This window comes from Salmo salar, chromosome ssa25 (assembly GCF_905237065.1).
Source record: "Salmo salar chromosome ssa25, Ssal_v3.1, whole genome shotgun sequence".
Taxonomy (NCBI): Eukaryota; Metazoa; Chordata; class Actinopteri; order Salmoniformes; family Salmonidae; genus Salmo; species Salmo salar.
Genome location: NC_059466.1, coordinates 52,325,784 through 52,343,467, shown reverse-complemented (window position 1 = coordinate 52,343,467; position 17,684 = coordinate 52,325,784). Strand labels below are relative to the sequence as shown.

Genomic DNA, 17,684 nt, shown 5'->3' with positions numbered 1-17,684 from the left:
TCATGAAATATGTTGAGACAAAATTACAGCCAGTCATCTACGAGCCAGCAGCATTACCACCCTGCATCCCACCCTGCATCCCACCCTGCATCCCACTGCTGGCTTGCTTCTGATGCTAAACAGGGTTGGTCCTGGTCAGTCCCTGGATGGGAGACCAGATGCTGCTGGAAGTGGTGTTGGAGGGCCAGTAGGAGGCACAATTTCCTCTGGTCTAAAAAAAATATATATATCCCAGGGCAGTGATTGGGGACATTGCCCTGTGTAGGGTGCAGTCTTTTGGATGGGATGTTAAACAGGTGTCCTGACTCTCTGTGGTCATTAAATATCCCATGGTACTTATCATGAGAGTAGGGGTGTTAACCCTGGTGTCCTGGCTAAATTCCCAATCTGGCCCTCATACCATCAGGGTCACCTAATCATCCCCAGCTTCCAATTGGCTCATTCATCCCTCTCCCCTGAAACTATTCCCCAGGTTGTTGCTGTGAATGTGTAAATGTGTTCTCAGTTAATTTACCTGGTGTAATAAAAAAGCAGCAGAACTAAATTGATATAGGCCTGCTCAGATAATCCCTGACAATGAGACAATGACCCTGCTCAGATAATCCCTACTGTAGTGCTGCTGCAAATGTTCCCCGGAGTGTTTGAAGTCATAATGTAACTAGCCTAATTTGTGTTGCCCTGAATGCCTCTGATGATGCTACTGTATGCAGTAATCATGTGCCTTTGAACCAGAATTATACTGTTAGCATTGAGGTGGTGTTCCCTAATAAGGAAGTCCACTGTGCAGCTCACCTTGCACTATCAGCTAAAACATAAATATCACTGTTATTTCTACCACTGATAAGAATCCCAGATAAGTGCTAAAAACAGCCCAAGTTAACATGTGTAGCCTAAGAAACAATGTTCATCAAATCAATAACCTGCTAGTAACAGATAACATTCATATTCTGACTGTCTCCGAAACTCACTTAAATGATACAGTGGTAGCAATACGTGGTTATAACATTTACAGAAAAGACAGGAATGCCAATGGTGGAGGTGTTGCTGTTTTATATTCAGATCCACATTCCTGTAAAGATTAGAGAGGATCTCATGTTAAATACTGTTGAAGTAATATGGCTACAGGTTCATCTGCCTCACCTAAAGCCCATTCTGGTGGGAAGCTGCTATAGACCACCAAGTGCTAACAGTCAGTATCTGGAAGATACAGATGATAGGCACACACACAATAACATATGTACTATAGACACATGTACACGTGTTGTAGATAAACTACATGACCAAAAGTATGTGGACACCTGCTCGTCAAACATCTCATTCCAAAGTCATGGGCATTAATATGGAGTTGGTTCCCCCCTTTGCTGCTATAACAGCCTCCACTCTTCTGGGAAGGCTTTCCACTAGATGTTGGAACATTGCTGCTATAACAGCCTCCCCTCTTCTGGGAAGGCTTTCCACTAGATGTAGGAACATTGCTGCTATAACAGCCTCCACTCTTCTGGGAAGGCTTTCCACTAAATGTAGGAACATTGCTGCTATAACAGCCTCCACTCTTCTGGGAAGGCTTTCCACTAGATGTTGGTACATTGCTGCTATAACAGCCTCCACTCTTCTGGGAAGGCTTTCCACTAGATGTTGGGACATTGCTGCTATAACAGCCTCCACTCTTCTGGGAAGGCTTTCCACTAGATGTTGGAACATTGCTGCTATAACAGCCTCCACTCTTCTGGGAAGGCTTTCCACTAGATGTTGGAACATTGCTGCTATAACAGCCTCCTCTCTTCTGGGAAGGCTTTCCACTAGATGTTAGAACATTGCTGCTATAACAGCCTCCACTCTTCTGGGAAGGCTTTCCACTAGATGTTGGAACATTGCTGCTATAACAGCCTCCACTCTTCTGGGAGGCTTTCCACTAGATGTTGGAACATTGCTGCTATAACAGCCTCCACTCTTCTGGGAAGGCTTTCCACTAGATGTTGGTACATTGCTGCTATAACAGCCTCCACTCTTCTGGGAAGGCTTTCCACTAGATGTTGGATCATTGCTGCTATAACAGCCTCCACTCTTCTGGGAAGGCTTTCCATTAGATGTTGGAACATTGCTGCGGGGACTTGCTTCCATTCAAGTTCTTCCACACTGATCTTAACAAATCATTTCTGTATGGACCTCGCTTTGTGCACGGGGGCATTGTCATGCTGAAACAGGAAAGGGTCTTGTCAGAAGTAAGGCGTCTGTGTCATAGAAACAGGCAGCACGTCTAAATCAATTTCTCCCTCACTTTGGGTGCTACATATTACCGCTTTTCTTAAATAATGAGGTTTATTCCTCCATATGAAGTTAAATAATTTAGTAACAACCATTTTAGTTACTGACAGAGGAACCTCCAAGGCAAGGGAGGTATAAACTAGTCTGGAAAGACCTTGAGATTTTGACAAATTACACATCAGGATAAAGAAAGATCTCTTAATAACCAGGAGTTAAATCTGTTATTTAAGTTGGCCCTTTCTTTCTGATCTTTGGTTTAAATCTGAGTTTAAGTCATCTTTTCAACGCAAATAATTCACATTTCCCAATATTCAGAGATAAACCACCTAAAATAATTTTGATATCCTGAAATACACCTATAATCCTATTAATCTCTTCTTTAAATTCTTGAAGTAATATATTTTAGTTTTGTTTGTTGTTGGATGCATAAATATTCCCTAATAAAAACATTTCACTGTTGAAATTAACCAACGACCAGAGTGGTGAGTCTTACTACTGATGACCGTCCCTTTAAATGCACCTCTTAAAACTGTTACACCTGCAGAGTGGTGAGTCTTACTACTGATGACCTCCCCTTTAAATGCACCTCTTAAAACTGCTACACCTGCAGAGTGGTGAGTCTTACTACTGATGACCGTCCCTTTAAATGCACCTCTTAAAACTGCTACACCTGCAGAGTGGTGAGTCTTACTACTGATGACCGTCCCTTTAAATGCACCTCTTCAAACTGCTACACCTGCAGAGTGGTGAGTCTTACTACTGATGACCGTCCCTTTAAATGCACCTCTTAAAACTGTTACACCTGCAGAGTGGTGAGTCTTACTACTGATGACCGTCCCTTTAAATGCACCTCTTCAAACTGTTACACCTGCAGAGTGGTGAGTCTTACTACTGATGACCGTCCCTTTAAATGCACCTCTTAAAACTGCTACACCTGCAGAGTGGTGAGTCTTACTACTGATGACCGTCCCTTTAAATGCACCTCTTAAAACTGTTACACCTGCAGAGTGGTGAGTCTTACTACTGATGACCGTCCCTTTAAATGCACCTCTTAAAACTGCTACACCTGCAGAGTGGTGAGTCTTACTACTGATGACCGTCCCTTTAAATGCACCTCTTAAAACTGCTACACCTGCAGAGTGGTGAGTCTTACTACTGATGACCGTCCCTTTAAATGCACCTCTTAAAACTGTTACACCTGCAGAGTGGTGAGTCTTACTACTGATGACCGTCCCTTTAAATGCACCTCTTAAAACTGCTACACCTGCAGAGTGGTGAGTCTTACTACTGATGACCGTCCCTTTAAATGCACCTCTTAAAACTGTTACACCTGCAGAGTGGTGAGTCTTACTACTGATGACCGTCCCTTTAAATGCACCTCTTCAAACTGTTACACCTGCAGAGTGGTGAGTCTTACTACTGATGACCGTCCCTTTAAATGCACCTCTTAAAACTGCTACACCTGCAGAGTGGTGAGTCTTACTACTGATGACCGTCCCTTTAAATGCACCTCTTAAAACTGTTACACCTGCAGAGTGGTGAGTCTTACTACTGATGACCTCCCCTTTAAATGCACCTCTTAAAACTGCTACACCTGCAGAGTGGTGAGTCTTACTACTGATGACCGTCCCTTTAAATGCACCTCTTAAAACTGTTACACCAGCAGAGTGGTGAGTCTTACTACTGATGACCGTCCCTTTAAATGCACCTCTTAAAACTGTTACACCTGCAGAGTGGTGAGTCTTACTACTGATGACCGTCCCTTTAAATGCACCTCTTAAAACTGTTACACCTGCAGAGTGGTGAGTCTTACTACTGATGACCGTCCCTTTAAATGCACCTCTTAAAACTGTTACACCTGCAGAGTGGTGAGTCTTACTACTGATGACCGTCCCTTTAAATGCACCTCTTAAAACTGTTACACCTGCAGAGTGGTGAGTCTTACTACTGATGACCGTCCCTTTAAATGCACCTCTTAAAACTGCTACACCTGCAGAGTGGTCAGTCTTACTACTGATGACCGTCCCTTTAAATGCACCTCTTAAAACTGTTACACCTGCAGAGTGGTGAGTCTTACTACTGATGACCTCCCCTTTAAATGCACCTCTTAAAACTGCTACACCTGCAGAGTGGTGAGTCTTACTACTGATGACCGTCCCTTTAAATGCACCTCTTAAAACTGCTACACCTGCAGAGTGGTGAGTCTTACTACTGATGACCGTCCCTTTAAATGCACCTCTTAAAACTGCTACACCTGCAGAGTGGTGAGTCTTACTACTGATGACCGTCCCTTTAAATGCACCTCTTAAAACTGCTACACCTGCAGAGTGGTGAGTCTTACTACTGATGACCGTCCCTTTAAATGCACCTCTTAAAACTGCTACACCTGCAGAGTGGTGAGTCTTACTACTGATGACCGTCCCTTTAAATGCACCTCTTAAAACTGCTACACCTGCAGAGTGGTGAGTCTTACTACTGATGACCGTCCCTTTAAATGCACCTCTTCAAACTGCTACACCTGCAGAGTGGTGAGTCTTACTACTGATGACCGTCCCTTTAAATGCACCTCTTAAAACTGTTACACCTGCAGAGTGGTGAGTCTTACTACTGATGACCTCCCCTTTAAATGCACCTCTTAAAACTGCTACACCTGCAGAGTGGTGAGTCTTACTACTGATGACCGTCCCTTTAAATGCACCTCTTCAAACTGCTACACCTGCAGAGTGGTGAGTCTTACTACTGATGACCGTCCCTTTAAATGCACCTCTTAAAACTGTTACACCTGCAGAGTGGTGAGTCTTACTACTGATGACCTCCCCTTTAAATGCACCTCTTAAAACTGCTACACCTGCAGAGTGGTGAGTCTTACTACTGATGACCGTCCCTTTAAATGCACCTCTTAAAACTGCTACACCTGCAGAGTGGTGAGTCTTACTACTGATGACCGTCCCTTTAAATGCACCTCTTAAAACTGTTACACCTGCAGAGTGGTGAGTCTTACTACTGATGACCGTCCCTTTAAATGCACCTCTTAAAACTGCTACACCTGCAGAGTGGTGAGTCTTACTACTGATGACCGTCCCTTTAAATGCACCTCTTAAAACTGTTACACCAGCAGAGTGGTTGTTGCCATATGATAACCAGATATCGTTACCCCATTGATTTTTTTCAAAAAACTAGATTGGAAGAACATGCATGAGTCTCTTGTAAAAAAAAAAAAAGGAAAAGTCTGCATTAAACCGTTTGCGTTACAGGAAAATAGGTGTCATGCCTGTCCTGTGAGAATCACAACGAGTCAGATCAGACTGCCGGGAGATGACGGGAACCAGGCCTCCCTCTCTCAAACCACAGAGCTGCTGGATGGTCGACAGTTCACACGATGTTTGTACATCACAGGAGAAAGATACTTTCTTCTCCCAGCCTCATTCACCTTTTGCCTCAGGTTCCACCTGCGCTGGTATCTCTCCGCCTCATTCACCTTTTGCCTCAGGTTCCACCTGCGCTGGTATCTCTCCGCCTCATTCACCTTTTGCCTCAGGTTCCACCTGCGCTGGTGTCTCTCCGCCTCATTCACCTTTTGCCTCAGGTTCCACCTGCGCTGGTGTCTCTCCGCCTCATTCACCTTTTGCCTCAGGTTCCACCTGCGCTGGTGTCTCTCCGCCTCATTCACCTTTTGCATCAGGTTCCACCTGCGCTGGTATCTCTCCTCATTCACCTTTTGCCTCAGGTTCCACCTGCGCTGGTGTCTCTCCGCCTCATTCACCTTTTGCCTCAGGTTCCACCTGCGCTGGTATCTCTCCGCCTCATTCACCTTTTTGCCTCAGGTTCCACCTGCGCTGGTATCTCTCCGCCTCATTCACCTTTTTGCCTCAGGTTCCACCTGCGCTGGTGTCTCTCCGCCTCATTCACCTTTTGCCTCAGGTTCCACCTACGATGGTGTCTCTCCGCCTCATTCACCTTTTTGCCTCAGGTTCCACCTGCGCTGGTATCTCTCCTCATTCACCTTTTGCCTCAGGTTCCACCTGCGCTGGTGTCTCTCCGCCTCATTCACCTTTTGCCTCAGGTTCCACCTGCGCTGGTATCTCTCCGCCTCATTCACCTTTTGCCTCAGGTTCCACCTGCGCTGGTATCTCTCCGCCTCATTCACCTTTTGCCTCAGGTTCCACCTGCGCTGGTGTCTCTCCGCCTCATTCACCTTTTGCCTCAGGTTCCACCTAAAATGGTGTCTCTCCGCCTCATTCACCTTTTGCCTCAGGTTCCACCTGCGCTGGTGTCTCTCCGCCTCATTCACCTTTTTGCCTCAGGTTCCACCTGCGCTGGTATCTCTCCGCCTCATTCACCTTTTGCCTCAGGTTCCACCTGCGCTGGTATCTCTCCGCCTCATTCACCTTTTGCCTCAGGTTCCACCTGCGCTGGTGTCTCTCCGCCTCATTCACCTTTTGCCTCAGGTTCCACCTGCGCTGGTATCTCTCCTCATTCACCTTTTGCCTCAGGTTCCACCTGCGCTGGTATCTCTGCCTCATTCACCTTTTGCCTCAGGTTCCACCTGCGCTGGTATCTCTCCTCATTCACCTTTTGCCTCAGGTTCCACCTGCGCTGGTATCTCTCCTCCTCATTCACCTTTTGCCTCAGGTTCCACCTGCGCTGGTATCTCTCCGCCTCATTCACCTTTTGCCTCAGGTTCCACCTGCGCTGGTATCTCTCCGCCTCATTCACCTTTTGCCTCAGGTTCCACCTGCGCTGGTATCTCTCCGCCTCATTCACCTTTTGCCTCAGGTTCCACCTGCGCTGGTATCTCTCCTCATTCACCTTTTGCCTCAGGTTCCACCTGCGCTGGTATCTCTCCGCCTCATTCACCTTTTGCCTCAGGTTCCACCTGCGCTGGTATCTCTCCTCATTCACCTTTTGCCTCAGGTTCCACCTGCGCTGGTATCTCTCCTCATTCACCTTTTGCCTCAGGTTCCACCTGCGCTGGTGTCTCTCCGCCTCATTCACCTTTTGCCTCAGGTTCCACCTGCGCTGGTATCTCTCCGCCTCATTCACCTTTTTGCCTCAGGTTCCACCTGCGCTGGTATCTCTCCTCATTCACCTTTTGCCTCAGGTTCCACCTGCGCTGGTATCTCTCCTCATTCACCTTTTGCCTCAGGTTCCACCTGCGCTGGTGTCTCTCCGCCTCATTCACCTTTTTGCCTCAGGTTCCACCTGCGCTGGTATCTCTCCTCATTCACCTTTTGCCTCAGGTTCCACCTGCGCTGGTATCTCTCCTCATTCACCTTTTGCCTCAGGTTCCACCTGCGCTGGTATCTCTCCTCATTCACCTTTTGCCTCAGGTTCCACCTGCGCTGGTATCTCTCCTCATTCACCTTTTGCCTCAGGTTCCACCTGCGCTGGTATCTCTCCTCATTCACCTTTTGCCTCAGGTTCCACCTGCGCTGGTATCTCTCCTCATTCACCTTTTTGCCTCAGGTTCCACCTGCGCTGGTATCTCTCCTCATTCACCTTTTGCCTCAGGTTCCACCTGCGCTGGTATCTCTCGCCTCATTCACCTTTTGCCTCAGGTTCCACCTGCGCTGGTATCTCTCCTCATTCACCTTTTGCCTCAGGTTCCACCTGCGCTGGTATCTCTCCTCATTCACCTTTTGCCTCAGGTTCCACCTGCGCTGGTGTCTCTCCGCCTCATTCACCTTTTGCCTCAGGTTCCACCTGCGCTGGTATCTCCTCATTCACCTTTTGCCTCAGGTTCCACCTGCGCTGGTATCTCTACCTCATTCACCTTTTGCCTCAGGTTCCACCTGCGCTGGTATCTCTCCGCCTCATTCACCTTTTGCCTCAGGTTCCACCTGCGCTGGTGTCTCTCCGCCTCATTCACCTTTTGCCTCAGGTTCCACCTGCGCTGGTGTCTCTCCGCCTCATTCACCTTTTTGCCTCAGGTTCCACCTGCGCTGGTATCTCTCCTCATTCACCTTTTGCCTCAGGTTCCACCTGCGCTGGTGTCTCTCCGCCTCATTCACCTTTTGCCTCAGGTTCCACCTGCGCTGGTATCTCTCCTCATTCACCTTTTGCCTCAGGTTCCACCTGCGCTGGTATCTCTGCCTCATTCACCTTTTGCCTCAGGTTCCACCTGCGCTGGTATCTCTCCGCCTCATTCACCTTTTGCCTCAGGTTCCACCTGCGCTGGTATCTCTCCGCCTCATTCACCTTTTGCCTCAGGTTCCACCTGCGCTGGTATCTCTCCGCCTCATTCACCTTTTGCCTCAGGTTCCACCTGCGCTGGTATCTCTCCGCCTCATTCACCTTTTGCCTCAGGTTCCACCTGCGCTGGTATCTCTCCTCATTCACCTTTTGCCTCAGGTTCCACCTGCGCTGGTATCTCTCCTCATTCACCTTTTGCCTCAGGTTCCACCTGCGCTGGTATCTCTCCCCTCATTCACCTTTTGCCTCAGGTTCCACCTGCGCTGGTATCTCTCCTCATTCACCTTTTGCCTCAGGTTCCACCTGCGCTGGTATCTGCCTCATTCACCTTTTGCCTCAGGTTCCACCTGCGCTGGTATCTCTCCCCTCATTCACCTTTTGCCTCAGGTTCCACCTGCGCTGGTATCTCTCCTCATTCACCTTTTGCCTCAGGTTCCACCTGCGCTGGTATCTCGCCTCATTCACCTTTTGCCTCAGGTTCCACCTGCGCTGGTATCTCTCCTCATTCACCTTTTGCCTCAGGTTCCACCTGCGCTGGTATCTCTCCTCATTCACCTTTTGCCTCAGGTTCCACCTGCGCTGGTGTCTCTCCGCCTCATTCACCTTTTGCCTCAGGTTCCACCTGCGCTGGTATCTCTCCTCATTCACCTTTTGCCTCAGGTTCCACCTGCGCTGGTATCTCTCGCCTCATTCACCTTTTGCCTCAGGTTCCACCTGCGCTGGTATCTCGCCTCATTCACCTTTTGCCTCAGGTTCCACCTGCGCTGGTATCTCTCCTCATTCACCTTTTGCCTCAGGTTCCACCTGCGCTGGTGTCTCTCCGCCTCATTCACCTTTTTGCCTCAGGTTCCACCTGCGCTGGTATCTCGCCTCATTCACCTTTTGCCTCAGGTTCCACCTGCGCTGGTGTCTCTCCGCCTCATTCACCTTTTGCCTCAGGTTCCACCTGCGCTGGTATCTCTCCTCATTCACCTTTTGCCTCAGGTTCCACCTGCGCTGGTATCTCTCCCTCATTCACCTTTTGCCTCAGGTTCCACCTGCGCTGGTATCTCTCCTCATTCACCTTTTGCCTCAGGTTCCACCTGCGCTGGTGTCTCTCCGCCTCATTCACCTTTTGCCTCAGGTTCCACCTGCGCTGGTATCTCTCCGCCTCATTCACCTTTTGCCTCAGGTTCCACCTGCGCTGGTATCTCTCCTCATTCACCTTTTGCCTCAGGTTCCACCTGCGCTGGTGTCTCTCCGCCTCATTCACCTTTTGCCTCAGGTTCCACCTGCGCTGGTATCTCTCCTCATTCACCTTTTGCCTCAGGTTCCACCTGCGCTGGTATCTCTCCTCATTCACCTTTTGCCTCAGGTTCCACCTGCGCTGGTATCTCTCCTCATTCACCTTTTGCCTCAGGTTCCACCTGCGCTGGTGTCTCTCCGCCTCATTCACCTTTTTGCCTCAGGTTCCACCTGCGCTGGTATCTCTCCTCATTCACCTTTTGCCTCAGGTTCCACCTGTGCTGGTGTCTCTCCGCCTCATTCACCTTTTTGCCTCAGGTTCCACCTGCGCTGGTATCTCTCCTCATTCACCTTTTGCCTCAGGTTCCACCTGCGCTGGTATCTCTCCTCATTCACCTTTTGCCTCAGGTTCCACCTGCGCTGGTATCTCTCCGCCTCATTCACCTTTTGCCTCAGGTTCCACCTGCGCTGGTATCTCTCCGCCTCATTCACCTTTTGCCTCAGGTTCCACCTGCGCTGGTATCTCTCCGCCTCATTCACCTTTTGCCTCAGGTTCCACCTGCGCTGGTATCTCTCCTCCTCATTCACCTTTTGCCTCAGGTTCCACCTGCGCTGGTATCTCTCTCCTCATTCACCTTTTGCCTCAGGTTCCACCTGCGCTGGTATCTCGCCTCATTCACCTTTTGCCTCAGGTTCCACCTGCGCTGGTATCTCTCCTCATTCACCTTTTGCCTCAGGTTCCACCTGCGCTGGTATCTCTCCTCATTCACCTTTTGCCTCAGGTTCCACCTGCGCTGGTGTCTCTCCTCATTCACCTTTTGCCTCAGGTTCCACCTGCGCTGGTATCTCTCCTCATTCACCTATTGCCTCAGGTTCCACCTGCGCTGGTGTCTCTCCTCATTCACCTTTTGCCTCAGGTTCCACCTGCGCTGGTGTCTCTCCTCATTCACCTTTTGCCTCAGGTTCCACCTGCGCTGGTATCTCTCCTCATTCACCTTTTGCCTCAGGTTCCACCTGCGCTGGTATCTCTCCGCCTCATTCACCTTTTGCCTCAGGTTCCACCTGCGCTGGTATCTCTCCTCATTCACCTTTTGCCTCAGGTTCCACCTGCGCTGGTATCTCTCCACCTTCCTGGCTGATGACTTCCACTTTCTTCATGTCACTTTTGAGGGTTTTCACTTCTCCAAAGATAAAGTCAACTGATTTTTTTAATGGCCTCAATTTTCATCGTATTCTCCTTAACCGTGACCTCCAAGCCATTTGCCCGTTCATCTATCTTTGCTGTCAAAAGCATTACAATATTATTTTGCATCTCAAGAAGTGACATATCCTCTTGGCCTCTCATATTTTTCCCCCCCTGGTGCTTGACTGGAGTGCCGGGGTCGTAAGGTAAAGGCCTGAGCTGGGGACTGGAGGGGCGCAAGTTGTGAGCATTGTTGTCCGTGCTCACCAAATTTTCATTCTGAAGAGGACGACCCAAAACCCCAAACCGTCTTTTGCTGTCAATTGGTCCATCTGATGATTTCTCCATTTCTTTTCTTTTGGTTCTAGAAGTTTCCATGTAGACAAGCTAGGTTTTTGAACTAGCTAGCTGATCTGGCTAACTTAATTGTTTTAGAGGTGAATAACTTTCAGAAAGTAATTAATTACTTTGGTAAAGAAACTAAACCATATTCATAATCGGGCTTTTATGACCATATGGCAATATTTGGGTGAGGAAATCCAATAATTCCTTCAGCCAACAACAAAAAAACGCATCTGCACTGACCGCCCACTTATTGTAACGTTATTATCAGCCTTAATTTTGCGGGACCCAGGCCGAAATTTTGCAGACACTTATCCAGAGCGACTTAAGTGTCTTGCTCAAGAGCGCCGACAGATTTTTTTAACGTAGCCGGCACGGGGATTTCAACCAGCGACGTTTCGGTTACTGGCCCAACGTTCTACCTGCCAATGTATCAGTGATGATAGTAGGTAAAACAAAAACGATGGGTAATGGTTAAACTATTAACTCCAGCAGGCGATTGAGATAAGACGAACAACCAATATAAATAAAAACATATAACATTTTTAAGAACTGTATTGTTTGTATTTTAATGTAGGTCTATAGGGAAGATAGGTCCTGTGGAGATGCTCATATTGAAACACAGATTATTTGTTTTTTAAGTTCCTAACTTATTTGTTAAGACTAGTACAGATTTTCTCAAGGGGACCCCACATTGGGCCCCAACCCCAAGTTGGGAAACTACTGTAATAACATCTCTCTCTACTTGCTTCCTCGCTCTCTCTCTCTATCTCCTCTGCTTCCCCCTGCATGCATTGCAGCCTGCCTCACCACATCACTGTCTGTCTCAGTAGCCCACTCTCTGTAAAGCAATGTTATTATGAGAACTTAGAAGCCTATTTTTTTTTTTTTGCTTCTGTTATTGTAGACTCCATTTAAAGTTAGCTTCTTACCTCATCCTTATAGCTGGTTAAGTAATAATAAGTGGAATGCTTCGACGTCTCTGCTGGCAGCTAGCCTGTCCCGCAACAGGGCGGAGTTAGCCATTTGAGAGAGTGGCGAACGTGCTGTCAAAAAAGGCTAGACATAACAGACGAAAACAAACAAACCACTGTTCATAATTCCATAATTCCACATATACACTAGTGTGTATATATTTGATGGAGTAGTGCTGCATCAGATGACCTGGCCTCCACAATCCCCCGACCTCAACCAAATTGAGATGGGTTTGAATGAGTCGGACCGCAGAGTGAAGGAAAAGCAGCTAACAAGTGCTCAGCATATGTGGGAACTTCTTCAAGACTGTTGGAAAAGCATTCCAGGTGAAGCTGGTTGAGAGAACGCCAAGAGTGTGCAAAGTTAGCTATTTGAAGAACCTCAAATATAAAATATATTTTGATTTGTTTAACACTTTTTGGGGTTACTACATGATTCCATATGTGTTATTTCATAGTTTTAATGTCTTCACTATTATTCTACAATGTAGAAAATAGTAAAAATAAAGAAAAACCCTGGAATGAGTTGTTGTTCTAAAACTTTTGAACGGTAGTGTGTGTGGGTATATATATATATATATATATATCAAAAAAATAAAGGGAACACTTAAACAACACAATGTAACTCCAAGTCAATCACACTTCTGTGAAATCAAACTGTCCACTTAGGAAGCAACACTGATTGACAATACATTTCACATGCTGTTGTGCAAATGGAATAGACAACAGGTGGAAATTACAGGCTGATCCAACATCAAAGTTGGATCAGCCTGTAGTGTGGTTTTCCACTTTTAATTTTGAGTGTGACTCCAAATCCAGACCTCCATGGGTTGATAAATTGGATTTCCATTGATTATTTTTGTGTGATTTTGTTGTCAGCACATTCAACTATGTAAAGAAAAAAGTATTTAATAAGATTATTTATTTCATTCAGATCTAGGATGTGTTGTTTAAGTAGTTCCCTTTATTTTTTTGAGCAGTATATATATATTATTTTATTTATTTATTTATTTATTTTAATTTTTTATTAGAAAAGATGACCTAGGTTCGGACCCCTTGGTGTCCTCATAAGTATTTACAGCCCTGACTGAGACGAATTGGACTAAAAGCCCAGATATGTGAGTTGAGGCAATGCAGAGATGATTTCTCAGTAGGTTTATACACTAGATGGCCACCAGGTGGCAGTGTGATGCTGTATAAGGCTGTACTTCTCTGAAAGGCAGACTTTAGGTAGAGATCCAACCAATTGACGATCTGTCATTCAGGGCAGGTGGGGGCTCTGCCTGTTTTGCATGTTATTTTGGCATTAAAGCGTGTCACATATCAGTTTGCAAACAATGTAAAAACACTTTTATTTAGTTAATAAAGCCGCATACAAACATGATCTCTATTTTGTTTTCTTGAGTGCTTTCTGTGGTGTTTCAGCCCAGCTCAGTGCTTTCTGTGGTGTTTTCAGCCCAGCTCAGTGCTTTCTGTGGTGTTTCAGCCCAGCTCAGTGCTTTCTGTGGTGTTTTCAGCCCAGCTCAGTGCTTTCTGTGGTGTTTCAGCCCAGCTCAGTGCTTTCTGTGGTGTTTCAGCCCAGCACAGTGCTTTCTGTGGTGTTTCAGCCCAGCTCAGTGCTTTCTGTGGTGTTTCAGCCCGGCTCAGTGCTTTCTGTGGTGTTTCAGCCCGGCTCAGTGCTTTATGTGGTGTTTCAGCCCGGCTCAGTGCTTTCTGTGGTGTTTCAGCCCGGCTCAGTGCTTTATGTGGTGTTTCAGCCCAGCTCAGTGCTTTCTGTGGTGTTTCAGCCCAGCTCAGTGCTTTCTGTGGTGTTTCAGCCTAGCTCAGTGCTTTCTGTGGTGTTTCAGCCCAGCACAGTGCTTTCTGTGGTGTTTCAGCCCAGCTCAGTGCTTTCTGTGGTGTTTCAGCCCAGCTCAGTGCTTTCTGTGGTGTTTCAGCCCAGCTCAGTGCTTTCTGTGGTGTTTCAGCCCAGCTCAGTGCTTTCTGTGGTGTTTCAGCCCAGCTCAGTGCTTTATGTGGTGTTTCAGCCCAGCTCAGTGCTTTCTGTGGTGTTTCAGCCCAGCTCAGTGCTTTCTGTGGTGTTTCAGCCCAGCTCAGTGCTTTCTGTGGTGTTTCAGCCCAGCTCGGTGCTTTCTGTGGTGTTTCAGCCTAGCTCAGTGCTTTCTGTGGTGTTTCAGCCCGGCTCAGTGCTTTCTGTGGTGTTTCAGCCCAGCTCAGTGCTTTCTGTGGTGTTTCAGCCCAGCTCAGTGCTTTCTGTGGTGGTGGGGCGAGCCAGCGGAAAATACAGAGCTATGCGCCGTGATTGGCTCAGTGTCCTGTCACTCATGGTGACTTTACGTCACTGCCAAGTGTAAGAGGAGAGCCCATCGGGTGCTGCCGTAGAGTTACATGAGAAGTGCCCATCCAAGAAGGCTCACGGTCATTGGCCACAGATAAAATGATGTCAAATCACATTATATCTACAGTAGCTTTGATTGGACTGATCATGTCAACATCACACTTTCACAATCATCATGAACCAAGTCGACATTTTACTGGCAAATCCTTTTTAATCCTTGTCAATATTAAGAGAAATAACGAAGAGAAATTATAGATAAAACGTACCGGTGCTCATCGGCCATTGGAGAACAAGGCTCCCTAAATTCTACCAGCATATCGACTGTAGCACTCGCGCTGGAAAAACACTGGATCCCTGCTACTCTAACGTCCGCAATGCCTACCAGGCCCTCCCCCCGCCAGCCTTTAAGCAAATCAGACCACGTCTACATTTTGCTCATCCCTTCCTATAGGCGGAAACTGAAACAGGAAGTACCCGTGCTAAGGACTATTCAACGCTAGAGTCTGACCAATCGGAATCGACGCTTCAAGGATTGTTTTGATCACGCGGACTGGATGAGTTCCCGGGGTAGCCTCAGAGAATAATATCCACGTATACACTGATTCGGTGAGCGAGTTTATAAAGGAAGTGTTTAGGAGATGTTGTACCCACTGTGACTATTAAAACCTACCCTAACCAGAAACCGCGGACAGATGGCGGCATTCGCTCAAAACTGAAAGCGCGAACCACCACATTTAAACCATGGAAACGTGACTGGGAATATGGCCGAATACAAACAGTGTAGTTATTCACTCCGTAAGGCAATCAAACAAGCTAAACGTCAGTATAGAGACAAAGTGGAGAGTCGTAATTCAACGGCTCAGACACGAGACGTATGTGGCAGGATCTACAGATAATCATAGATTACAAAGGGAAAACCAGTCACGTCGCAGACACTGACGTCTTGCTTCCCGGACAAACTAAACAACTTCTTCACCGTTTTGAGGATAACACAGTGCCACTTGACTGTGGGCTCTCTTTCTCCGTGACGTGAGTAGGACAGTTACGCGTGTTAACCCTCACAAGGCTGCTGGTCCAGACGGCATCCCTAGCCGCATCCTCAGACACATGCTGGTGTGTTTACAGGCATATTCAATCTCTCCCTAACCCAGTCTACTGTCCCCACATGCTTCAAAATGGCCACCATTGTTTCTGTACCCAAGAAAGCAAAAGGTAACTGAACTTAATGACTATCGCCCCGTAGCACTCACTTCTGTCATCATGAAGTGCTTTTGAGAGACTAGTCAAGGATCATATCATGTCCACTTTACCTGCCACCGTAGACCCACTTGCTAATCACATGTATGCGACCAATAAAATATGATTTGAATTGTAAATCCTGCCTCCAGTTGTTTTTGAAAGCACTATAAATCCAGAGAATGCCAGAGTTCAATGACAAAATTTGCCCCACGAAAGACCGCCGCACCACCTTCCTGTTTAAGTGAGAACAGCACAACAAGGTGAGTCCAAAAATGTATTGTATGCTGCTGCTTAAATGATGTAATATGACAGGGAGATATGTATACTGTAGCTAAGAAAGTAATACTAGGTTGATGTTGTGTGGTAAGATGTTAGTAACCCATGTACCTCACCCTATTAATGTGTTTCTTTTAATGGCAGTAACCTACGGTTCTGACTTGGTGTACAGGGAGAATACTGTAAGAACGGCCCATGTTCTCAATTCTGTCGCTGTAGATTTCAAAAGTGCTGAACTACGTCAGTTTTAGCTCGCTCATTAATGTTTTTATTGAAATTACGGACTGCCTGCATCCGCTCATCCTTCCCTTATGCCATACTTTGTACATCTAAATTGTCAGTAGGAAGCATATTTGTATAAGCAAGTCCGCCATATCAGCTATGCTTTTTTAAAAAGGCAGTAAATGAGGTTGAATGAACTGTTTCGCTGCCAGACAAGGCTCCGCTGATAGCCAGGTGTAGTAGTGGTAAGGTGTTGGGACTCTGCTGTTGGGACTCTGCTGTTGGGACAGCTTAATGTAGAGGCCCTAACACTTTGTGGGCACCATTTTTCACCGTTATAGTGCAATTAATGTATTGTTTTGTGTTGTGGTGTAGCTTTGCTGGCATAAATCAAACCCTTTTTTTGAGGGGGGGGGGGCCCACCAAGATTAACATGCTAAAATCGCCACTGCTCACCAGACATGTCACCAATTGAGCATGTTTGGGATGCTCTAGATCGACGTGTACGACAGTGTGTTCCAGTTCACGCCAATATCCAGCAACTTCGCACAGCCATTGAAAAGGAGGTGGGACAACATTCCACAGGCCACAAATCAACAGCCTGATCAACTCTATGTGAAGGAGATGTGTCGCGCTGCATGAGGCAAATGGTGGTCACACCAGATACTGACTGGTTTTCATGAGGTAAATGGTGGTCACACCAGATACTGACTGGTTTTCATGAGGTAAATGGTGGTCACACCAGATACTGACTGGTTTTCATGAGGTAAATGGTGGTCACACCAGATACTGACTGGTTTTCATGAGGTAAATGGTAGTCACACCAGATACTGACTGGTTTTCATGAGGTAAATGGTGGTCACACCAGATACTGACTGGTTTTCATGAGGTAAATGGTGGTCACACCAGATACTGACTGGTTTTCATGAGGTAAATGGTGGTCACACCAGATACTGACTGGTTTTCATGAGGTAAATGGTGGTCACACCAGATACGGACTGGTTTTCATGAGGTAAATGGTGGTCACACCAGATACGGACTGGTTTTCATGAGGTAAATGGTGGTCAGACCAGATACTGACTGGTTTTCATGAGGTAAATGGTGGTCACACCAGATACTGACTGGTTTTCATGAGGTAAATGGTGGTCACACCAGATACTGACTGGTTTTCATGAGGTAAATGGTGGTCACACCAGATACTGACTGGTTTTCATGAGGTAAATGGTGGTCACACCAGATACTGACTGGTTTTCATGAGGTAAATGGTGGTCACATCAGATACGGACTGGTTTTCATGAGGTAAATGGTGGTCACACCAGATACTGACTGGTTTTCATGAGGTAAATGGTAGTCACACCAGATACTGACTGGTTTTCATGAGGTAAATGGTGGTCACACCAGATACTGACTGGTTTTCATGAGGTAAATG

At 46.9% G+C, this 17,684-nt stretch overlaps 1 protein-coding gene across 4 annotated transcripts in view; it reads right to left on the bottom strand.

Annotated features, from left to right (window-relative positions):
* LOC106586965 (ras-associated and pleckstrin homology domains-containing protein 1) overlaps nt 1–17,684 on the bottom strand; it is a 178,419-nt gene that overhangs the window by 13,172 nt on the left and 147,563 nt on the right. The gene's annotated exons all lie outside the window — the stretch shown is intronic.